Source organism: Peromyscus maniculatus, chromosome 9, assembly GCF_049852395.1.
Source record: "Peromyscus maniculatus bairdii isolate BWxNUB_F1_BW_parent chromosome 9, HU_Pman_BW_mat_3.1, whole genome shotgun sequence".
NCBI lineage: Eukaryota > Metazoa > Chordata > Mammalia > Rodentia > Cricetidae > Peromyscus > Peromyscus maniculatus.
The window spans coordinates 10,001,278-10,026,808 of NC_134860.1; the positions used below are offsets into that span (position 1 = coordinate 10,001,278).

The following is a 25,531-nucleotide window of genomic DNA, read 5'->3' on the forward strand; positions in this document are numbered from 1 at the left end:
ACACTGCCTGTCACAACTGTATCACTAAACTGTTCTCGTAAGGCCATTCAAAAATGCTCCCCCAAAACTCAGTAACTGAAATCAGTTTTCCTCTCGTACAGTAATAGCTAAATGAAACTGTCATTAGATGCTGGAAAACACAAAGACTGGGGTTCTAAGCCATATATCTATGGTTTCTATTGCTGTGATAGAACACCATGACCAAAAAGCAACTTCAAGAGAGAAGAGTTTATTTCACTTCCACTTCCACATCAGTCATGAAAGAAGTCAGGGTAGGAACACTATGTAGACTAGAGGAAAGGCATCAGAATTCTGCAGTCGTAATCATCCTAAGGCTTTGGCTGAAAACTAATCTATTCTACACATGCATAGGACAACACTTTCAAGTATGAGGCAAAAGGCAAGTTTTGCCTGAGAGTTATATGATGTAGGATTGGTTATCTGTGCTTTACCCTGAAGCACTCACTGCCCCTAGTGAGGCAGCAGGTAACTGCTAGGTACCTGCCCACCCCACCCCTGGGGGCGTGACCTAGACAGGGACCCCTTAAGACCTGGGAGTATATGCTCGCCCCTTCTTCGCTGTCTCATGGTCTCAGACGCTGGTGCTGTGTATTAAGGCAGAGCTCTTCTGAGAACCACGTTGGACCATGCCCCACTCCTGGATTCTGCATCCAACTCAATTATTCTTGTTGTTGAGTTAAACCCTGCATAAATTCCTTTGGTCTTCAAACAGACTCCATAGGATTATCCCATTATCTGGCCCCCATTTTCCTATTAACATGATTCAGAACTTAGGAAGAAAGATCAAAGAATTAGCACAGATTTCCTTCCTATCTAAAACTAAGGAAGTCAGACATAAACTTTTTTAAAAATTTCAATTTGGAGCTAGAGAGATGGCTCACTGAAAAAGAATATGTCCTATATGTGTGGGCCCTTGCCACTTTCAGAGGACCCAGGTTTGGTTACTAGACACATCATATCTGCCACCTGTATCTCTAGTTCCAAGGGATCTGAGGCCCTTTTCTGACCTCTATGGGTACCTGCCCACACATACAGACAACAGGCACATACACATATAAATAAATCTTTTTTTTAATTAAATGAGTTTTTAGATAGCCTACAAGACATAGTCTTTTTCTTAACAATGACTCCAAAGTAATCAGTCAAAATAAACACAGAACTCAAGATGGTACCACTGCCACCTGCTTTAAGTCCTGTTTATCTTGTGGATGATAAATGGCCCAAAGTAACTGCCAAATGTGCTAGCATCCTTCCATTTCCAAAGTAAGCTTAAAGAAAACTATATGAGCCGGGCGGTGGTGGTGCACGCCTTTAATCCCAGCACTCGGGAGGCAGAGCCAGGCAGATCTCTGTGAGTTCGAGGCCAGCCTGGTCTCCAAAGTGAGTTCCAGGAAAGGCACAAAGCTACACAGAGAAATCCTGTCTCGAACCCCCCCCCCCCCCCAAAAAAAAGAAAACTATATGAGGTCACAGTAACACAGCAAAGAAACCATGGCATCTAGATCCACGTTTTTTACCAAAAAGGATAGGATAGGTTTGGTTTTACATTTTGTTGTTGGTGGTTGTTTTGTTTTTTTTTTTTTAATCGGTTTTTTGAGACAGGGTTTCTCTGTGTAGCTTTGTGCCTTTCCTGGAACTCACTCTGTAGCCCAGGTTGGCCTCGAACTCACAGAGATCTGTCTGTCTCTGACTCCCGAGTGCTGGCATTAAAAGAGAGTGCCATCACCACCCTATGGTGATATTTTATTTGTACTGAAATGTGATTTTAATTTTATGTTAATAAATAAAGTTGCCCTGGGGTCAGAGCTATTAGAGCCATAGCAAGAGCGTGGTGGTTAGAAGAGCTAGGTAGATTTCTGTGTGTTCAGGGATACAGCCAGTATTGGAGACATATGCCTTTAAGACCTGGAGGGCGGTACTTACAGGCAGTGATGAGGCAGTCATGTGGTTGGGTTTACAACCAATGAGAAGGCAGAACAGAAAGACTATTTAAACACAGACAAACAGGAAGTAGCTCTCTCTCGGGGAAGCTAGGAGCACTGCAGGAGGTAAGATTTTATCTCTGAGCTCTGACCTCTCGGCTTTCTCTTTTACATTGGCTCTGTGTGTTTCTTATTTTAAAAAGACGATTGGTTACATCTACACCACCCGGCTGGTTTTACCTTTTAATTAGAAGAGTGTGCTTGTTTTCTCCTGTGGCCCCTGCTATAAACACTCCTACTCTGGTCTCTGGTCTTCAAATCTGCATTTGATTTGAATGTAGCTGTCTTTGATGCACTTCCTATAGGCTTCTGTTATGAAGCTGGTTTTCTGCAGTTGATTATTCATGACAATTATCAACACCGATGATTACTGTGCTTCCTACAGTTAGCCCTCTGGCCCAAAGGGGTAGGGGTGGGGGTGCATTTCCACCAATGAGCAAGTCATAAATAAATAACCTCTGTCCTACTGACCATCTAGCTTTCCACCTCCAGGCACAGCATGTCCACTATCTCCTGGATCTTGTACACGTCAGGAAAACATCATGATTATATGATGAGGTCCCAGCAGATAACCATGGCAGCTGGAGGAAATAACTGTAGCATGTGAGGTAGAGAAAAAGGAAAAGCAGAAACTACATCCTAGTTCTGACAAACAATGTATCCAATCAGAAGTGTTTAGCATTTGCCACATTCACCTTTCTGACACAATCTCCTAAGAGCTTTCTAGTTCTCAGATCACAGGATGACAAACTAACTATGGCAACATTTAGGGAGCCCTTATTGAAACAGTATTTTCCAAAAGATTAATACATACTGTTTCAAACCCAAACACAGGTCAGACTCATTTAAAACACAGTATAGATGATTGGATTTTAATATAGACTGAAAATAGTACGTGGTTTCAGATTCCACATTGCAATTAATTTGTTAAATTCTCGTGTAATATAAGAATTCCAAATTATCTGTGTTGTGATATGGGAAGTGTATTCAAGCACTTTTCCTCACTATCTGCTAAATTACAAAGCCTCCCCAGAAAAGGGTTTGTGAGCCACTTTCTCATGGAATACTATTTTTATAAGAACCACTGACACACAAACTATGTGTGCCTAAAAAAGGTGTGTGTGTGTGTGTGTGTGTGTGTGTGTGTGTGTGTGTAGAGAGAGAGAGGGAGAGGGAGAGGGAGAGGGAGAGGGAGAGAGAGAGAGAGAGACAGACAGACAGACAACAGACAGATAGACACAGATTGACACAGACAGACAGACAGACATTCAAGTATGCTCAAGCACGTCAGGCTGTACAGAACGCAGGATCCTCCTACTTCTGCCTAAGTGCTAGAGTTACAGACAAACTATAGTGACTTGAAATAGGGCACACAGAAGATATTTTCTTGATAATGACTAAAGTGAGTCTATCACTTCAAAAAAAAAAAAAAAAAAGCAAACAGCAGTGTCCAAGTGAAAATTAAATTTTCAGAAAAATTTATATCCATTCCATGAGAGATCCAAGGATTTTGCTGCTATCACACAAGGAAGCAGCTTTCAAAATCCTTGCTGTTGCCAGGAATGGGAACACATGTCTATAATTCCAACATTCAAGAGGAGGGAGGTGGATCTCTGAGTTTAAGGCCAGCTTGATCTACAATATGAGTTCCAGGCTAACCAAGACTATACAGTGAGGCAATATTTCAAAATAAAAACAACAAACAAAAAGCAAAATCTTTTCCAAAACTGTATGTCATGAGGGTTGTGAACTAGCAGGCTCTAGTAACTTCAGGAAAGCAGATAGGGCAAAAAATAAGCCAGGAAAGGGGATGTAGGAGTGCCATGTTAACATATCAAAGAATAATCATTTTAAATTCTGACCCAAAATTTAGGACTGTGAATAAAACATGCTTTTCCTATTAAAATAATAACCCTCCAATTCTAGCAGGAACTATATACAAAAATACCAGCTACAGACATTGTCTTATGAAGCACTTTAGTTTCATTTAACCTTATATCACAAAATACTTTAAAATTCATACTCTAGATTTAATATACTTTTTAAAGCCTCAATCTTTGGAAAATGTCATTATTCATGAAAACAGTAGCAAAGGACACTAATTCAAAGGAATACACAAGAAGCTCTAAATACTTCCAATTAAGCATCTCAAAACTTTTGCTTAAATACGTGGGTCTTGCAATATCATACCAACATACTGTGGTAATGGGAGTCCCTCCTATTACACTGTAATGAACAGGAGGGGGAAGAACATGATGCAGAATCACAGGCCTCACTATGCATCAGACATAATGTTGTTACATGATTTTATTTTACCTTAATTTCCCCTTCTATAAAATTCAAAAGTGGCAGGAACAAGAGTACTGAGAAAAGTTGTGAAGTGTATATATGTACTCTTTTTTTTTTAATTAAGCTAAATTCAAATGCTTTAAAAAGTGGAAAATTATAGAAGATGCAGAAACGCCAAACCAGCTAACCCAGAATATTACAAAGTGAATAATGAAACTTTTAAAAATGGTATAGCCTCTGGTATTCAATTGTCTCTTCACCTAGCATAAGATATAATTGCTAGAGCCGGGCGGTGGTGGCGCACGCCTTTAATCCCAGCACTCGGGAGGCCAGCCTGGGCTACCAAGTGAGCTCCAGGAAAGGCGCAAAGCTACACAGAGAAACCCTGTCTCGAAAAACCAAAAAAGAAAAAAAAAAAAAAAAGATATAATTGCTAAACTACAAATTACTAACTAACCTAAACTGAGTAGGAAAATACTGTTTTTGAAATGAATATTGTTCTCAGTCACTCTTGCAGAAACCAACCAAATCTCAAGTAGCAAATCAGTTCAAAGTTTAAAGAAAGGAATGTGCTGTGGGATATCATTCTATATGCTATGAATATGTATTGCTCTGATTGTTTGATAAATAAAATGCTGATTGGCCAGCAGCCAGACAGGAAGTATAGATGGGATAAGCAGACAAGGAGGATTCTGGGAAGAGGAAGGCTAAGTCAGGAGTCGCCAGCCAGACACAGAGGAGGCAAGATGACAAGGCAGAAATGAGAAAAGGTACCAACGCACATGGCTAAACATAGATAAGAATTATGGGTTAATTCAAGTGTAAGGGCTAGTCATTAATAAGCCTGAGCTAATGGCCATACAGTTTGTAATTAATATAAACCTCTGTGTGTTTATTTGGGTCTGAGTGGCTGCAGACTGGGCGGGACACAGGAAAACTTCCAACTACAGAAATAGACAATCATGTAAAATTAAGTCTGAAGACAACTTCCTAAAGAGAGTGTCTCAGGTTAAGGCATGATAAATACAAGTGAAACACACACTCTGCCAGCAAGCAAGGAAAGAGTCTTACCTGGTCAAAATGACAAAGACGCCACCTCAAGAAATTCCCACTGAACACAAACATGGAACATTTGGTACATAAAAATTAATAATACCACCTAAAGCAGGTACTACAAGAAAAACAGGGTAGAAATCGATGGAATTGGAATCAGGGAAATACATGAAACCAACAAAAAACAAAAGCTGGCTATCTGAAAATGTAAATATAACAGATATATCTTTAGGCAGGAATGAAGAGGAAAAGAGTTGTTCTGGAGAAAAAAGTCAGAAGGGAAGTAAGAGGGAGAAGGAGATAGCAGCAATAGCTGAGCCTTGCAGTGTAGGCCTGTAACTGCAGCTACTAAGGAGGCTGAGGCAAGAGGATTACTTCGAGGCCTGCAAGAGCTACAGAGTAATTTCAAAGCCAGTTGGTCCACTTAGGGAGATTGTCTCAATATTTAAAAAAAAACAAAAACAAAAACAAAAACAAATGGGGATGCAGACTACTTGCCTGGGATGTGTGAGGCCCTGGATTAGATTTCCAGCACCAGTAAGGAAGGGTAAAAAGCAGAGATGAGAGAAGGAAGGAGAACAGTGAACAGAATACTAATATAAAGGCACACGCCTTTAATCCCAGCACTGGAGAGGCAGAGGTAGGCAGATCTCTGAGAGTTTGAGGCCAGCCTGGGCTACAGAGTGAGTTCCAGGAGAGGCTCCAAAAGCTACACAGGGAAACCCTGTCTCAAAAAAAAGTAAGAATGACAAAAGAATACTAATGAACTACTGTGAACACACACACTGGTGATGTGAGATGAACAAACCACTTCTGTGAAAGAAACAACCCACCAAAGCTCTTACAAACATAACCTAAACACAAGCATAAACACAAAAGAAAAAGAATCAGTCACCCAAACAGAGCTGTATCTATTGAAGAAAGTGAACCAAGAGAGGTGAGTGACTGGTCTCCCTGCTAAACTGCCCCAATCTCTAGCCCCTAAGCCACAAGGCACATCCCATGCTCCTTCCCCTCCCATCTCAGCCCCAGTAGCAGGCCAGCAGGTAAGAGTCCTGTGTGCAGGCTGCACACCACCACCGCCACCACCCACTGGACACTGTAACCTACAAGACCCACTCTGACCCCCAAACCCACCGAACTCATCATCTTCCCCTTGGCCAAGCCTGCCCCCAACATCAGCATTCCCTAGAGGCACAAGCACCACCTGCACCAATTGGAAGAAGAGCAGCCTCCTCGTGAACAGCCCTCTCCAGCAACATCAGCAGACCCTATAGGCACAAGTGCCACCCACATCAGTTGGAAAAACAGACCCCTACAGGCACAAGTAAAGCTCACACCAGCCAGAAGAACTGGACGATATACTGGATCTAGACACTCAATCCACCACAAACCTCAGCTGAGATAACCCTACACGACCTGACAAACAGCCAATGACCAGAACCCTTGGCCATTGAGGCCAAAAGACAATAAAGAAAACACACAGCAAAAGAACAAAAGACCCATCCAACACAGACATCACAAGAAGCAACACCTGTTCCTATAATTATCCCAAACCCAGATGGGTAAACGGCAGTCTAAGAATACATTCAACAACATAAGGAGCAATATGGCACCACCAGAACCTAACGATTCTGCCAGCAGCAAGACCAGAACATCCCAGGGCAGATGAGGCAGAAGAAAATGGCCTTAAAAATAAGTTTATGAAGATGATAGAGGCCCTTAAAGAAAAAATGAAAAATTCCCTTAAAGAAATCAAGGAAAAGACAAACAAAAAATTGGAAAAAAAATCAATAAATCCCTTAAAGAAAAAGCCAAGAAAAAACAAACAGGTGAAGGAAACAGTTAAAGACTAGAAAACTGAAATAGAGGCAATAAAGAAAACACAAACAGAGAATTTTGGAAATGGAAAATCTGGGAAAATGAACAGGAACTACAGTTGTAAGCATAACCAACAGAATACAAGAGATGGAAGAGAGATTCGGAGGCACTGAAGATATGATAGAAGAAATAGATTCATCAAAGAAAGTGTTAAATCCAACAAATTCTTAACACAAAACATCAAGGAAATCTGGGACACCATGAAAAGACCAAACCTAAGAATAACAGGGATAGAAGAATAATAATTCCAGCTCAAAGGCCCAAAAAAATATTCAACAAAATCATAGAAGAAAACTTTCCCAACCTCAAGGACATGCCTATGAAGATATAAGAAGCTTACAGAACACCAAATAGATTGGATCAAATAAATAAATAAAGAAAGAAATTAATTAATTAATTAATTAAAATAAAAAATAAAGCCCCCTCAACACATAACAATCAAAACTCTAAACATACATGTAATAGAATATTATTTTAAGATGTGTTACTTTTGTTTATGCTGCACTTGTTTAACTCTGTGAGGCTGTGTTGCTGTGCCTGTCTAAAATACCTGATGGTCTAATAAAAAGCTGAATGGCCAATAGTAAGGCTGGAGAAAGGATAGGTGGGGTTGGCAGGCAGAGAGAATATATAGAGGGAGAAATCTGGGAGGACAACTCCAGGGGCCAGCCATCCAGTACACAGCAAGTCACAGAGTAAGAGTAAGATTTACAGAAGTGAGAGAACAGGAAAAGCCCAGAGGCAAAAGGTAGACATGATAAGTTAAGGGAAGCTGGCAAGAAACGAAGCCAAGCTAAGGCCGGGCATTCATAATTAAGAATAAGCCTCCTTGTGTGTTTTATTTGGGAGCTGGGTGGCAGGCCCCCTAAAAAGAGCCAAAATACTAACAACAACACATACAGAATAAAGAAAAGAATATTAAGAGCATCAAAGGAAAAAGGTCAAGTAACATATAAAGGCAGACCTATCAGAATTATACCTGACTTCTCAATGGAAACTCTGAAAGTCAGAAGGTCTTGGATAGAAGTTCTGCAGATACTAAAAGACCACGGATGCCAGCCCAGACTACTATACCCAGCTGATCTCCAAAATAATGAACTCAAGAAACTAGACATCAAAATACCAAATAATCCAATTAAAAAATGGGGTACAGATCTAAACAGAGAATTCTCAACAAAAGAATCTCAAATGGCTGGAAGACATTTAAGGAATTGCTCAACATCCTTAGTCATCAGGGAAATGCAAATCAAAACGACTCTGAGACATCATCTTACACCTGTCAGAATGGCTAAGATCCAAAACACTGATGACAGCTTATGTTGGAGAGAATGGGCAGTAAGGAGAACACTCCTCCATTGCTGGTGGGAATGCAAACTTGTACAGCCACTTTGGAAACTAGTATGGCAATTTCTCAGAAAATTGGTAATCAATCTACCTCAAGACTCAGTGATACCACTCTTGGGCATATACTCAAAGGATGCTCAATCATACCACAAAGACACTTGCTCAACTATGTTCACAGCAGTATTATTTGTAATAGCCAGAACCTGGAAACAACCTAGATGGCCCTCAACCGAAGAACAAATAAAGAAAATGTGGTACATTTATACAATGGGATCATGAAATTTTCAGGCACATGGATGGAAAAAAAAAATCATTCTAAGTGAGGTAACCCAGACCCAGAAAGACAAAAATGGTATATACTCACTTATAAGTGGATATTAGATATAAAGCAAAGGATAACCAGGCAACAATCCACAACCCCAGGGAAGCTAGGTAACAAGGAGGACCCTGAGCAGGACACATGGATTGTTGTGGGAAAGGGAAATAGATGAGATATCCTGGGTAAACTGGGGGAGGTAGAGGGGAGGGGATGGCCAAGCTGGGCTAGGGATCAAAAGAAAGGGAGCAATGAAAGAGATTGATAGAGGGGGCCATTACAGGGTTAGGGAGAAATCAGGTGCCAGGGAAACTCCCAGGAATCCACAAGGATGACCCCAGCTAAGACTCTAGAGAGTCCTAGAGCACTAGAACTAATACCACTGTCTCCTATCATGAGATTGATCCATCACATCTCACACTCCTGATACCCCAGTTCTTAATTCACACTGCCATAGTGCTCTATAAATCTTTTTATTTTACCCACTTCCTTATCCCTTGTCTTCCAAAATTCCTAATTTGTAATAAGCACACTAATATACTACATCCATAGTATGTCCCTGCTGTCATCTGTCTCCCTTCACTCAACAAAAACCTTAGGCAAATGGTGTTATAGAATATTATTTTAAGATGTATTACTTTTGTTTACATTGCATTTGTTTAGCTCTGTGTTACTGTGCTTGTCTAAAACACCTGATAGTCTAATAAAGAACTGAACGGCTAACAGCAAGGCAGGAGAAGGATAGATGAGGTAGGCAGGTAGAGAGAATATATAGAAGGAGAAATCTGGGAGGAAAAAGAAGTAGTCAGAGAAGAAGGAAGGAAGGAGAGAGGAAGGGGGAGGACTCCAGGGGCCAGCCACCCAGCTACACAGCAAGCCAAAGAATAAGAGTAAGATTTTCAGAAGTAGAGAATGGGAAATGCAAAGAGGCAAAAGGTAGATGAGATAAGTTAAGAAAAGCTGGCAAGCTGGGCGGTGGTGGCGCACGCCTTTAATCCCAGGACTCAGGAGGCGGAAACAGGCAGATCTCTGGGAGTTTGAGACCAGCCTGGGCTACTGAGTGCGTTCCAGGAAAGGTGCAAAGCTACACATAGAAACCGTCTTGAAAAACCAAAAAGAAAAAAGAAAAGCTGGTAAGAAACAAGCCAAGCTAAGGCCAGGCATTTATAATTAAGAATAAGCTTCTGTATAATTTGTGAGCTGGGTGGAGCACGCCCCCAAAAGATAAAAAAATAAAAAATAAAATAAATAAAATAAAATGGCTCATGAACTGTGATATGTTTCTTTATTCCTATCACCACTTGCTGATGTCATACATCCAGGCTGACCTGTGTATGTATATATACACATATATGGTGCTAGAGATGGAATTCAGGGTTTTGCACGTGCTAGGCAAGCTTCCAACACTATATACTCCCAGGCCCACTCTCTTTAACTCAATTTCTTCCTGAATTCCACAAATTTATTTCTCATTCCCACCTCAGTAGACCACACCCAGGATCATCTTGGGCATTATTGATGCCAGTAACTGATACCCTAGTGAAATCTCCCTCCCTGCCCCCTCCCAAATACTAACAGAAATTCTCAGCATTCTCACTCAGAAAGTCTCACTATGACTTCTGTTACGCACATGTTCACTTAACTTCCTCTCATTCATGTCAGATTCCATGATTCTCTGGTACGCCTCTCAGCATACCTTTTTAAAGGCCTTATTTCCTTGTTCCTTCTCTTGTACTAAGATGGTGTGATAATCAGTTTTGTGTCAACTTTTGCTAGGTGTTGTACCAAGTTATTTAACTGAACACAAATCTAGGCGTTATTACGAAGATATTTTATAGATGTTAGTATCTATAGTCAGAAGACTTGAAGCATAGGAAATTATTCTTGATAATATGGGCAGGCCTCCAACTGGCTAAAGAAAGATGAAATTCTGCCTCAAGAGTACACATCAGGTGCCACCTGTGGCCATGTTGGTGTCAGAGGGTCATGCTGTCACCCGGGCCATGCGTATCTGTAGCCTGCACTGCCACCCGTAGCCATGGTGATATCTGGGCCCATGCTGTTGCCAAGGGCCATGTCTGGGTTGGTGGGCCTACCATAGCCAGAGTCTGTGTTGATGTCTGTGGCCCATGTTACTACCATGAACAACATGTGTTGAAATTGGGGTGGGAGGGGCCTGTGCTGAGTGGGCCCTGCCCTTCACTGGCCATGGGAGTATTTGGCCCCACTCCTCACCATTGGCACAGCAGCGCTGACCCTAAAGGTAAAGGTGCAGAAGAGTTGGCTCTGCTCCTTGCCTGAGGTGGGGCAGTTCCAGCAGAGGCCCTGACTGACCATTCAGCTACCACCCAGGCCCACATCCAGTCCTTTCAGTTGGCTCACCCCAACATCTACCCCATCTATGACCTGCTGGAGAGCATGAAGTGACTGGTCCTATGGAACCAGAGCTGCAGGACCTCCATGACTTGAGGCAACAGCAGGATACCTGAGAGGAGATTCAGTGAGTGTCCAGTATTGATGATGTACTAGAAGCCAGAGGTCTTGAACCTGACCAACAGTACATTACACAATGAACATTTGCAAGTAAAACTGTTTGGACAAAAGGGTATACTGAATGATATTCAGAAGCTTTCAATGCCACTAAGATGAATGAAGAGGTGATGGAGAGGTGGGAAAGACAGAGGAGTGAAATATTTTTGTGTTAATTTTTTTCTGCTGTTGTTTTCTTTGCAGGTGGAGGATGCCACAAGGATGAAGGATGGATATGGAGGGACTGGGAAATGAGTGGGATTTGAGTGCATGATGTGAAATTCCCAAAGAGTCAATAAAAAATTATGTTTAAAAAAAAGTATAAACCAGTCTAAAGCAGAAGTTCTCAACCTGTGGGTCTCAACTCCAACGGGGTTCAAACGACCCTTTCACAGGGGTAGCCTAAGACTATCAGAAAACACTGATATTTATGATTCATAACAGTAGCAAAGTGGCAGTTATGAAGTAGCAATGAAAATAATTTTATGGTTGGGGGTCACCACAACATGGGGAGACTGTATTAAAGGGCCTCAGCATTAGGAAGGTAGAGAACCACTGGACTCCTACCATTTATGCCACAGACTGCAGACCTGCCAAACCTCCCACTAGGAAATTCTTATCTCTCTACCCATCTGTCTATACCTCCTACTATTTTATTTTAAAGATTTATTTAGCTAAGCGTGGTGGTGATGGCCTTTAATCACAGCACTCTAGAGGGAGGAGCAGACAGGAGGATGGACTGTAGTGATATATTGTGTACCCTAATAAACTTATCTGGGGATCAGAGGATAGAGCCAGCCACTAGACTAGTAGAGGCCAGACAGTGATGGCACACACCCTTAATCCTATCACTTGGGAGTCAGAGATCCGTCTGCATCTCTGAGAGTTCAAGGCCACACTGGGAACAGAATCAGGCAGTGGTGGCACACACCTTTAATCCCAGCACTTGAAACCTCATGCCTTTGCTTGGAAAGCACACATGCCTTTAATCCCAAGAAGTGGCATGGCTGGATAGAGAACGGTATACAAGGCATGAGGAGACAGGAACTAAGTGCAGTTCAACTGAGACCCTCAGGGGTGAGGACTCAGAGGCTTTCAGTCTGAGGATTCATGGAAACAGGATCAGCTAAGTTGTCATCCAGGTGAGGTTGGCTGTGGCTGGTTCTGTTTCTCTGATCTTTCAGCTTTAACCCCAGTATCTGGCTTCAGGTTTTTTATTTGTTTGTTTATTAATAAGACCTTTAAACAATCATGTTACAATGGACCTCTGAGTTTAAGGCAAGCACAGTATACAAACTGAGTTCTAGGCCAGCCAAGGACACATAGTAAAGATCCAGTCTCAAAAAAATTAACTAATATTAATTAGAGATTTGTTTATTTCTTTGTATATCGGTCTTTGCTTGCCTGTAGGTACACCACATGCATATTTCATGCCCCCCACCCCCAAATCTGATCTCCTGGAACTGGAGTTTACAGACAGGTGTGAACCACATCATGTGGGTCCTGGGAATATAACCTGGGTCTTCTGCAAGAGCCACTGAGTCATCTCTTTTTACTGGTTTTGATGTTCATAAGAATTGTGTTAAACATGGCAAAGCCTCATCCTGAATAAATCTGAATGTCTTACCTGTACTTCTTTACAATCAGTTAAATAATGTGGTATTTGGGAGTTGGGACAAGGTCACAAACCAGGTTAATAGTCTTAAATTCAAGATTTCAAACCTTAAATGAACAATCAATATCACCTGGCAAAGTGCTTCAAACCCCCTACCCTCACATGTTCTTCTGCTTGCCTGAATGACCTACTTCATTGAAAAGACAAAAACCACAGAGATCAGAGTCAGAGGCATGTCTTCACCTTTGAACACCAAGGTTCCTTTGAAGAGCACAAACTGATTCGATTCCCTCATCTGGTAGAAAGCACCAATCCTCTGACAAGGGCCAAACTATGCCCTTTTCTGAACATGCTCGTTTTCACTCACTTTTTGCACCCCACAGTTTCCTCCTTTAAATATCTGCATCCACTGTGTATGAATTTGCTTTTTTCTTACTCTAAAAATAAAAAAAAAAAAAAACAAACAACAACAACAAAAAAAACCACTTCACCATTTAATCTACTTTAATTTAGCTTCTTTCTTGTTTAAATAAACTGTTCATAGAGATCACCAACAACTTCCCAGTAATCTCTGTAACCTGTTTCCTCATCTGTAAAGTGGGTTAGCATGCTTCAGGTCATCAAGGGATGCTTGAAACAATGTACATAGGTAAGCACTAGAACAGTCCTTGTAACAGGGTGAGCCTGTGTCAGTATCAACTATTTGTATCACTAGCTTACTCTGGGAATCCCATTTTCTCTGAGTTATCCCCACATGGCTTACTCAACAATGTGTGGGTTCTTCAGTAGTAAGCTACTTCAGTTTCTAAGGGCCAGGGCCAGGTAGGATGGTCAGCAAACAATGTAATTCTTCTGGAGTTCAGCCAAGTATCTTCAATCAAGGATGAGACCAGAAACCTCAGAGTCAAATCAAACTTATTCTCTTTACTTCACCCATGCTTTTCTGACATGTTTATTTTTGTCAAATTCACTTTTCTAAGCATAATACCTTCCCAGGAACACTCACTCCTTATCACATATGTAGATCTTAATCTCTAAATTGACTGCATGCTTCTGATAGAAGACTAAGCTACATTTAAAAAAATTATCTCTAGGTGCTATACACATAGCAGTCGATATATGTGATTAAATAGGAAACAACAAAGCTTGTTACTAAACCTGTGCTCACCATCAAAGACCGCTAATATCCCCATTTAACATATGGCAAGAAAAACAGAAGAAAATTTTAAACAAAAAAAAATTACAAAAAACCTGGGGCTGGAGAGATGCCTCAGAGGTTACCGTCACTTGCTGCTCTTCCACAGAACTTATTTGGTTCTCAGCACCCACATGGTGGCTCACAACAGTCAGTAACTCCAGTTCCAGGGGATACAATGCCCTCTTTTGTCAATGCAGGCATGTGGTGCATAGGCTCACAGGCAGGAAAAATACTCATACACATATGTAAATAAATAAATCTGAAAAAAAAAAACTTTAAAATGCTATTAAGGATCACTAAAGAGACTTAAACAAGTAGTAAAAATTTTCTATGGCATCATGCCGTTGGCATTTCTCTCATAAATACAAAAATCAAAACTTCATGGCAAATTGAATGTATGTAATTGAATTCAGGCATATCTGGGAGTGGGTGAAGAAAATGTCAACCAGTGTGAAAACTCTCTCAGGATTGGAATTGTTCTCTATCATTTTGGTTCCCCAAATGTATACATACAGACAAACAATGTAATTCTTCTGGAGTTCAGCCAAGTATCTTCAATCAAGGATGAGACCAGAAACCTCAGAGTCATTGCTTGTTTATTGGGCTATGCATATATAATGTGTATGTAAATGTTATCCCAATAAAATAAATAAAATGACCTCAACAGAAATGGCAACATGATTGGCAGAGGAGGGACAGAAACCACACCTGGCAGATTATCAAAGTTCACACAAGCTAGAGAAATGACTCAGTGGTTAAAAGTGTGTACAACTGGGCAGCTCACAACTGTCTGTAATGCCAGCTCTACGGGCGCTCCCACCCTCTTTTGACCTCATGAGCACACATACACCCCACCACGCACAAACCCAATCCCTCTCCACATATATACACATAATTTAAAATAAAGATAAAATACTTTAAAAATTCATATGCACAAACAGGCCAGAAGCCAGAAAAAGAAAAGTATCTAAGAAAATTAATGAAAGAGCATTAGATCCAACAGAAAGCACTCTATAAACTATAGCAATTAAAACAGAATGACTTGGTTTCCAAATGCATAGAGAGGTCAAGGGAATATTAATGGCCCAAGCACATGTGGAAATTCAGTAAATAATAAAAGTGACAGTTTAAATCAGTAAGACAAAAAAATTATTAGATAATGCTGAGGCAACTGGATGATTATCTGGTTAAAAAATATGGTTGGACACATGTATAAAATCATACCCTGAAAAGGCAGACAGCAAATGTGGAAAATATATTTCCAATAACCAGCCCAGAGCTATTTCTCTAGAGAAAAAAAAAAATAAATTCTGCAAATCTAAGGAAATAAGCAACAAATGGAGGACAAGGTCAGCTCCCAAGAAAGAAAATATAAATAGCCCTTCCATGATGCTTAATCTCATTCCTAAGGGCAATGAAGAAATTAGCAGTTGCCCTTACTGGTCTAACATGAAACTGGACAACTTTAGTGACAAATATCAAAACTACAAATGCACAAACACTCTGAGCTACCACTTTTACCTCTACAAGTTTATCCTACACATTTCTACATAATGTGAAGTGATGTGTGCACAAGATAATCTACTTGGACAAAAGCAGCCCAACTGCACACCAAAAAAGAGCAAGTTAATTAAATAGCACTCCTTCCTTTTTTAAAGATAGGGTCTCAGTATGTAACCCTAGGGCTCACTATGTAGACCAGGCTGGCCTTGAACTCAAGAGATACAACCTGAAGCATGTGGATTAAAGCATGTGCCAACACACCTGGGCAAATGGCACACCTTCATGATGAAATTAAGCACTTGATGTTTGTGCCCACCCCCAAATGCATAACCTCCAAAGTGACAGTGTTTGGAGACGACCAGTGGGAAGTAATGCTAGATGAGCTCCTAAGAGTAAATTAGTGTCCTCAGAAGAGGAAGAGACCAAAGCACTCTCTGGCTATGTGAAAATGCAGGGAGAAGAAAGATGGCCCTCACCAAGGGAACCAACTGGTCAGTGTGAGAAATGTAATTATTTCTGTTGCTTAATCTACCCTGTATATGGCATTTTATAATAGGAGGCCAAACAGATTAGACCCAAGGAATACTACAAAGCTACTTTAAAAAAATGTTATTTACACAGTGATATGAAATAATCTATAAGCTCGATTAAGGGAGAATAAAAAACAATGAAAAGAATAAGAATAGCAAATCTGCACTACTTAGATACAAAAGGAAGAGGGACAGTGGGTATTCAATATGATTCTCATCCTGGAAAGATCAAAATCCAGGGAAAAGCAAAAAGTTTCTTAAAATACAGTGGCAAAATCTGACAAGAACTGGCAAGAGACTTTGTAATCTTCATTTTTGCCAATGACTGTAGTATCTATGCTTATCAGTGTGTTTGACTGCATGCATGCTATGTTCAACCTGTGACCCAGGAGCTTTCGTGTGGCTCAATACCAAATAATAAGCTTTCTTAAAACATTGAGTTGCTGCTGCTGTTGCTTTTTTGGAGGATAACTACAATGCCTAGTTCTCAAATGTGAGCCCTGTAGGTAACAAGGTGTTGTGGTCATTGTCAAAAGGTTGGATACACCAATCATTCCCATTACCTATCAGGATCTGCACAAAGTGGTAGACAGACTGTATCATTTTTCTGCAATTCACCTTACAGAAGAAGCCTTAATTCTAAAACAGATCTAGGGTTTTGGACAAGAGATCTACATTTACTTGTATATAAATCACCTTTGGAAGGATCCAGAGAAGAGTTTCCAAATGGAGGAACTGAATGGCTGACACAGTGAGAAGTTTAACAGTGTATCACTTTTTAAGTCTTTGAAATGCTCATTAAAGTCACTGTAGTACTCTGTCCAAATAGAAATGAAATGTAAATCAATTCTCAGCGTACCGAAGCCAGACTGCTTTGGGACTGGTTGTGGCTGCAGAGAGCCTTTCTCTAGTGATTGCAGCAGTAGCCTTCCCCTCTTCTATCTCACCTTCAGCTGACTCAGATAACTTCTCAGGAAGGGACTCACCCTCCCAAGAGTCCCTCCTTCACTAAGAGCCTTTAGGAAATTCTAAGTCCTTAAGGTTTTTGATGCCCCGTCCCAAGCAAGGCAGCTGTGTGGGGCTGTTCTTAGCAATATGGTGGCTGGCAGGCTGGATCCTCTGAACATTAGAAAGCTTCTCAATCCTGGAGACTCATTTTTTAAAAGTGCTCCCAGCACAGATCAAGTCTTGCCTTCAGAGCTTCAGTACAAGCTGGAGGACTCCAGGAAGAGCAACATCTTCTCTCATAAACTTACTTCAACACTCCTTTTGAAACAAATGCAGTGAGGTCTGCCTTTTATGATTTTGATTCTTCTGTACACTTTCAACTATAACCAAACATTAGGAAAGATACTTTATTTTCTGCACTTTATTAAGTGAGCAATATTTTTTAAAAGTGGGCTAAGTCATGTTAGGGTTGGCTATTTCAAAATGTCTCAAAGGCTCAAGAAATTCCTAATGAAATGGCCAACAATATTGCTTCAGTGTGTTAGGACACGCATGTTTGTCCATGTCCCCTATGAAGTTATAGTCAGACCATAGAAGGGAGATCAACTTTACTTCAGTACATGTCAGGCTCTCAAATCACTTACTACCTAAAGTGGCATAGAGTGGGTTTTCAATAAATTTGGCTTGTGTAACATCAGTGTCTTCATAGCTGCTATCCCTAAGAAGGAACAAGAAATTTGATATACCACTTATTATATCCCCAGAAAGATGTACAGAAAAATAGTAACTCTAATAACTGTGTGGTTACGAGGTCTCTGATAAATTTGGATTCTTCAAGACAAAAGCCTCAGCAAGACTAAACATGAAAGATGGGACAGCATTCCATTTTCTTCAAATGTGTTACATGATTAGAATTATTCTCAGCTCCTAGATTCCTACTTCATAGATATTTGCCAAAATAAATCTAAGAGAGTGTAGGGAATACTCTGTTGTGGGAAATGGCTTTAAAAAAAAAAAAAGGCAACATGACATTGTATTAGAGATTATTTGTTTTTGGAATGATTCCAAATTTTAAGGCAAAGAGGATTACTGGTCGAAATGTTAACACAAATAATCCCAGTCAATTCAGATTAGTTGAGATTTTCAAACTTTAACAAATCCTCTAGAGATGCAGACAGAAACAACTAATATCTAGAGAATCTGAATACTGATTCTGAAGCAAAATTATTTTAAATTTCCTTGACATTTTGCATTCATTAAGTTAAAAAAAATGGTAATTCTAAAACTTCCTGAATGCTTTATCTACCACTCAAGGATCAAAGCAGTCTCCTATACCACCTAATTCATACCTCAGGACCCTGTGAGATGTGTATCATATTATTCTTTTCATCTAATGGCTAATAAAACAGACTCAGATATGCTCTATAACCTGAACTAGCTATGCCACAGAATTAAGTTAAATTTGGAATATGGATTGTGACTCAGAGATGGTCCTAAAGTCATGCTGGCTATTTCCTAGGTTTTGATTACTCAACTTTTTAAAGAATTAGCAAATTTTAACCAAATCTGAAAATCTCTGAATGTATAACAGGAGACACAGGTATCTGCTCTAGTTGTTATATAACTCACAATATACAGAAAAGGCACAAATTTTCTCAAAGGTCTCACACACACAAATTCTAAAAAGTACATTTCAGTGAAATTTGGCCTGTTCAGAGTTTTGCAGCAGGCTTTGGTAGGCGGAGGCTTTTCACATAACCTTTAAAGGAGCCTTAAATCCCGTCTTTGAACCATAAGCTTCTTCAGGTTAGTGAGCTCTCCATTTCCACATCTTCCACAGTTTTGGAGAGTATTTCACCAAAAGGCATGGTGCTACGAAACAAACAGAATTTCCCATTCTCATTGTGTAAGTCTGATACTAGTATTGGAATTAATCCATGGAGTCTATTTAATGATCAAAGGAATTTATTTGGGGGTAAACTCACAAACAGAAGATTTATCGTAGGGTTCGGGAAAGCTGAGCTATGTCCCATGCTGAACGGCTTGGTCCAAGATCCCAGCATTCAAAGCCTCGAGGTAGTCAAGAAGAAAAAGAGCATACATGCATCCCTTGTCTTAAGGGTCCTCTGTGGCCCCCGCCCCAGGGGCAGGTACCTCAAGGTCATAGGCAGGTGTACCAGCTACAGCTGCCTCACTGGGGCGGTGCTTCAGGGCATGGCTCAAACAGCTGTCCACTAAATACTAGAGACAAATTAACAAGTTCTCTGGTTCTTACTTTTCTTGCTGGAGTTTTCCACTCACTCAAGAAGGACTCCAATGAACAACTTTGCAGCAGGCTCCATGCTGATGACAAAGTACCAAGGAAACATGGGTATGATTCCTGGACTGTTTTATTCCCACCTACAGGATGACTCATTTCAGTACTCCTGTCACCTTTTAGTAAATTCTGAATCCTGACTCTTTCCTAAAGCCCAAGCTCAGGAGAGATGCATTAGGGTAAGAATACACAGTTCCTGGATATTCAGGTGTGACAGGGTCTGGGACAAGCATCACATTTCAAACAGGCAAGTGAGTCCTATGTAAAGCTCCAAGGTTTTGACTTCCTTGCCCTACATGAATCAATACCACTGACTTAGTCTTCTAGAGAACGGGCACCTTAATGTCAGACATTATACTTCTACACCCACAGTTAAGCATCTTGAGTATGGAGATGACTCAAATTTGTCAAGTGACAGGCAAAGCAAAGCAACAAGAAACTGGCTTCTATTCGGTAGCCCCTCAATCACCACTAGAATGGTTTATGGCTAGATGTTAACAACAAATTACTGTTTCACTAACCATCTAGTATCTTCTCCAGGCCATTTCCATAACATCACTCATGAAACAAATAATTAAGATTCTAATTGTATTCATTTTGGTACAATTTATTTTTTAGCTTGTAGACCAGGCTGGCCTCAAACTCATCTTGCCTTGGCCTCCCAAATCCTGGGATTACAGGCATGTACCACCACATATGGCTCAATTTACTCTTACAACAATTTCCTTTGCAAGTAATTTCTCTCAGGGTACAAAGGGGCATGGAGTATACAGGTTCCTAATATGCCATGACAATTAAAGGGTACCCTTTACAAACTCATTAAGGGAACATATTTATTAACAGAACACACACTCTCTTCCAAACAGCAGACTGCTTTTTTTTTTAAGGGGGGTTTTCTTTGTGGCATGATTATACTCCAGAATGGTATAGCAGTGATCAATGCATAATTATATGAGTAGACTAAAAACCACTGAAAATATACTCTGCAAGGGCCACTCTTTTATGTGAATTAAATCTCAAAGTTGTTTAAACAACAGAATTTAGGGGGGAAAAATCTAACTGAATCTATGCAGAGTCTGACTGTGAGCCACTCATATGATTTAATTCAAGAGTCCCTTCTGGAACCTCATATACTTAACTAGGTAAAGCAATAAAAGTTTGGTGCCTTAAGACCTGTATCTCATAGTAATAAAATCATTTTCTTATTTTTTCATTCCTATTTTACAGTAAATAAGTTCACCTGAACTACTTTCATATCGAAAAGTATTTTTTAAAATAGTGGAAATGTGCCAAAACTTGGATAAATTCACAGCATTTTGAGTTTTAGCTCCATATGCTCTGTGAGTTGGATAAGTACAAGTTAAAACCTGCCCTTTCTAGTAAGCGCCTCTAAAAACGTTAAGCAATTTTAAACTATTAGAAATAAAATATTTGTAAAATACATGTGGGTGTTGTACTTTTCTACTTAAAGAAATCATAAAAAAAAAAAAGAGAGAGAGAGAGAGAATAGTTGCAAATAGGATAAATATGGTTCAGTGGGTGAAGATACATTCCCTGAAAGCCTGGAAACCTGGGTTCCATGTCTAGAACCCACATAAAGGTGTAAGAAGAAAATCAACTCCACAGAGTTGTCCTCTGGCTTCCACATGCACACAGCGGCACATGTACCCTCCCTCCCCCAAAACATCATGCACCCTCGTCAGTAACCTTTTTAGAGAAGACAAATGAAATCGTGTTAGATTCCTAATGAAACACCACTGTTATGTCTAGGTGCATTCATACATATGGTTGGACAAAGTCCTTATTGCAAGTGGACAAAGTACCTAACTTTGACGACAAAGTACCAAGTAAATGCCCCTTATCTACAAGGGACTGTAAGTGTTCCAGAGTTTGGAGCATCTCTGACTTTCAAGTTATCGTTGCTTAACTTTTATCCATGTACATACAGACACACCCCCTACAATCTTCTACTTTATTAACTACATACAAAAAAAAATTCAGGTGTGGCCTAGCAGTGAAGCATAAAAACAAAAACAGTGATTCCAAACCCTCTTGTTGTCTTAACAGGTAGTATCCTCTATTAATTTATGATCCAGCCGAGTGACATGTGACACTTCTGAAACTTTGGGGAGAATTTAAAGCTTAACTTTCAATTTTATGAAAGCCAACGTGAACGGCTTCTATGCTAGGTGCTGGAGAAATGATGCAAGACAGGCCTCTAAGTACCATTTTGATTGCTTGCTTTCGTCAGACACAGAAGTAAACATGTTCACGATCGGAGTAGCCGACCTCCCAGGTCTAACAGCCTCAACAGAACTGAGGTAAGCATTACCAAGGACAGAAAAATCGGGGTGGTGGTGGTAAAATTTAAAAATGAAGATGGTAGATTTAAGCAAATCTAGCTCTTCTTCCTAACATAACATCACCTTTAGAAGTTCCAGTAAAATGAGCCAAATACCTTACTTAACATACATCCCTTATATAACCGTCTCATTTAAAGGCACATCTATTCTATTCCAAAGTACCCTATTCTTAAGGGTCTTTCTCTTGGCCTTCACATCCTCTCCATCTGGATACAGTACTAACAGTTGCTGAATGAATGAATGAAATAAACAGATGTTCCCACTGACCAAAAGGTACTTGGCGGATGCTGATCTCAAAAACACAATAGGCTGACAGACCAGAATTCTACTGAAAAGAACATTTAATTTCAGATGTAAAAATAGCAACTACTGGACACCGTGCAGTCAACATGTTATTAAATTCCCGCTGGTATGGGGAACTTTCGAGAATGAAATGCAAAGTGTTCCTTACGGTACTTTAAAATGGACTTGGTTCTACCGTGTCTGGACTGGGGACCCAGGCGCAAGACAAAGAGACAGCGGTGGGGGAAAGTCAAAAGGTCAGCGCCAGGCGCCCCTCTCAAGGCGCGGCCCGCAGGCCGGCGCGCTCGCGGCCACCCGGCCCTTCCCGGCGTCGCGGCACTCACGTCCGCACAAAGAAACCACCCACCGTCCAAACACGCTGCCCGTGGGTGCGGGAGACGTCTGCACGCTCGCGTCGGCCCGATCTCCGCGGGAGCACCTCCGAACTCGCCGCCCACCGGCTCCATTCTCCCCGCGCGACGTGGAAGCGGGCCGGAGCGGCGGAGCCAGGTCGCGCGGAGTGGACCACGCCCCCCGCTGCCCCCGCCGCCCGCGCTATTGTTCCCGCGCCGCCCCCGCCCCGCGCGCGTTCCCGGGAGGGGGGTCACGGCCGGGGAAAGGCAGCGGCCGCCCGGGCCGCGGCGCCCGCGCACTCACCCGGCAATGCAGCCAACGGCGACCGGGAAGCCCGCAGCGGTGAGCGGCGCCGTCCCGCGGTGGCCGCGGCCGCTACTCAGCCCTGCTCGCGGCTCCGCGTTCCGGCCGCGACGTCCGGCCTCGGCCGCTCCGCTGACTAACAGAGACGCGGGTCGTCAACGCGCACGCCCGCCCACGTCATCGCGCAGGGCCCCGCCCCCGCGCCTGCGAGCGGCCTGGGGGGAGGGGCGGCCCCGGGGGCCCGGATTACGAAGGCGGGGCCCAGCGGCCGGGGGCGTGGCTACACTGGAGGGCGGGCGGCACTCGCGGAGGTCGCCTGAGGGCGGGGCCGCGGGGCCGCGCCTGGGAAAGCCGCGTGTGAGGGGCGTGGCCGGGAGCAGCAGGGGGCGGGTCCGCGACGGCACGTGGCGGCGCGTGGCGGCGAAACACCAGTCCTAGCCTAAGCTTGCTGGGCGGCTCGCCCGTGGAGGGGCGTTAGTGTTTGAAGGTCAGGCACGCGTGCCAGTGCACACACCTGAGCCACAGAGGATCCTACTTTGACAGACGTTTCCAAGGCCTACCACCCACCAAGTTAAGGTTCTCCAGATCCCTGGAAAAAGTTACTTCCTTTTCCCCCCAATCCCTCCTGTTACAGATTCTTTGCATTACCTGATTTTTTACCTCCAAGACCTCGTGCCCCCCCCCCGCCGCAAATATTAGCTATGGACTGATTAACTGACCAGCCTAACCACACGGCAATGGATGGAAAGGAATTTAAATTACTATCATTCATGCATTAGAATATATTTAGTCCTTTAAAGACCATATATATATTCAAAGGCATTCTTACCAATGCGGGAAGATAACTTATCGTTAAGAGAAAGAAGCAGGAAACACATACATATAGAATGATTCCATATATATATAAAATACATTACATGCACAGTATATACAAAGAAAAACAAAGGAATATGGCAGTTATTTTGACAGTGGGGGAATAAAGGGCAGTCTCTCTTATCCTATGTGGTAACCCATGATTTCCAAAATATATATATATATACTTGTCGAACAAAGTCAGATAGATTATGTTCCCATTACACGTTGAGATGCTCTGTTTCCAGTGACACAGGCGTGAAGCAAATGTGAGCACTCATTCATTCATTCATTCATTCATTCTCTCTCCCATTTCATCTCTCGCGGCAATTCTTTTTTTATTATTTATTTATTTATTTTTATTTTATGTGCACTGATGTTTTGCCTGTATGTGTGTCTGCGTGAAGGTGTCAGAACTCCTGCAGCTGGAGTTACAGACAGCAGTGAGCTGCCATATGAGTACTGGAAATTGAACCTGGGTTGTCTAGAAGAGCAGCCAGTGCTCTTAACGACTGAGTCATCTCTCCAATTCCCTCAGCAATTCTTTATTTCCATTCTTCCTGTATTTCTCCAGTTAATATTTTATCACTTGCCCATTCTCTTAAAGGCAATGTTCTAGCACTAGCAATAAATAGATCTTACAGAGAAGTCCCATGATATGAAAATAATAACTATACACAAAAATAAAAGTATCAATGTTATAATACAAATGATAAGGATACATCAGACTATGAAAGGAACCAATATATTAATAAGGCCAGGAAAGGTTTCTTTAAGGAACTGCCTGTTGGGTTGAGAACAGGTTTGACTAGGTAGCAATTTTGTCAGAGTTAACTTGCTGTGTGAAGGTCCTGTGAGGAGAGAGAGCAGGATAAGCTGGGGAAATTGAGGACAGGCCAGCTATTTTGGAACACCAAAGAAAAAGAACTTACAAAGTGAAAATGAGAAGACTGATAGAAAGATAAAAATTTATGTTGGAAATGTTTTATGCCAAGTGTGATGGGAAGATCCTGGTGTGTCTTCTGCAATGGATGGCATGATCATCCTGACATCTTGAAAAGATTTCTTATTGCAAAGAGGCTTTTCTAGATCTCTCAAGATGGACCTCTTCTCCAGCTACAATTCTTACTAAACAGTTTCTTCTGTTCCAGAGTATGTTTGCCATTTATATTTCGAAAGGTACTGCAAGACACTTGTGTGTCCGTCCCCTGTGGCAGAGAAGACGGCATCTTTTCCTTGGCTTTTTCCCTGATGTGACCTTAGGGAAGACCCACTGTTATCCCTTCTGCCATCTGTTCCACTGGTACCTCTTTCCTTATCCTTGAGATGTCAAACTGGTGTTCATGCCAGATGGGTAAGCGTTTATTCTACCAATAACCCTTGGCAGAGGGACCCCTATGAATTTCCAACCTATGCCAAAAGTACCTCAATTAGAGGTTGAATTTGAAACTGCTCTTTATGGTGCCATTAAGTAACCGGAGATTCTGACATCACCCTTCTGAAGAGTCTTTGTCTGTGGGCGGCAGGATTTTGAGGCCCTGGGCAGGCATGATGCATGTGCCGGCTGTTTCCTTGCCAGAGGCCTATAATAAGACAGGATTTGTCTCACCTCCCTGACTCAGAGATGAGCCCCGAGGCCCTCTGATGCTAATGAAAAGACACAGCTCCTTCAGGAAAGCAGAGGTTAGAAGGTAATTGGTCTCTAGTGCAGTAGGATAATCAAGACAGACAATGAACTATGTATTTCAAAAGAGCTAACTGAGGGCATTTTGAATGTTCTTTCAGAAGGAAATGATGAAAGTTTGAGGAGGTATTATTATACCAAGTACCCTGATCTCATCATCACAGGTT

The 25,531-nt window shown here is 41.6% G+C and overlaps 1 protein-coding gene across 7 annotated transcripts in view; it reads right to left on the reverse strand.

Moving 5' to 3' along the window:
• Positions 1-23,012, reverse strand: part of Mapk8 (mitogen-activated protein kinase 8) — a 76,517-nt gene extending 53,505 nt beyond the window's left edge. For 2 of the 7 annotated variants that reach the window (XM_076544385.1, XM_076544382.1), the window contains exon 1: positions 22,539-22,679. The gene's annotated coding sequence lies outside the window, so the exon portion shown is untranslated. Of the gene's footprint in view, positions 1-22,538; positions 22,690-22,828 lie in introns of those variants that run through there. The other 5 variants (XM_076544384.1, XM_076544381.1, XM_076544386.1 and 2 more) reach the window with 5 other exon arrangements.
• Between the last annotated feature and the right edge of the window lie 2,519 nt (positions 23,013-25,531).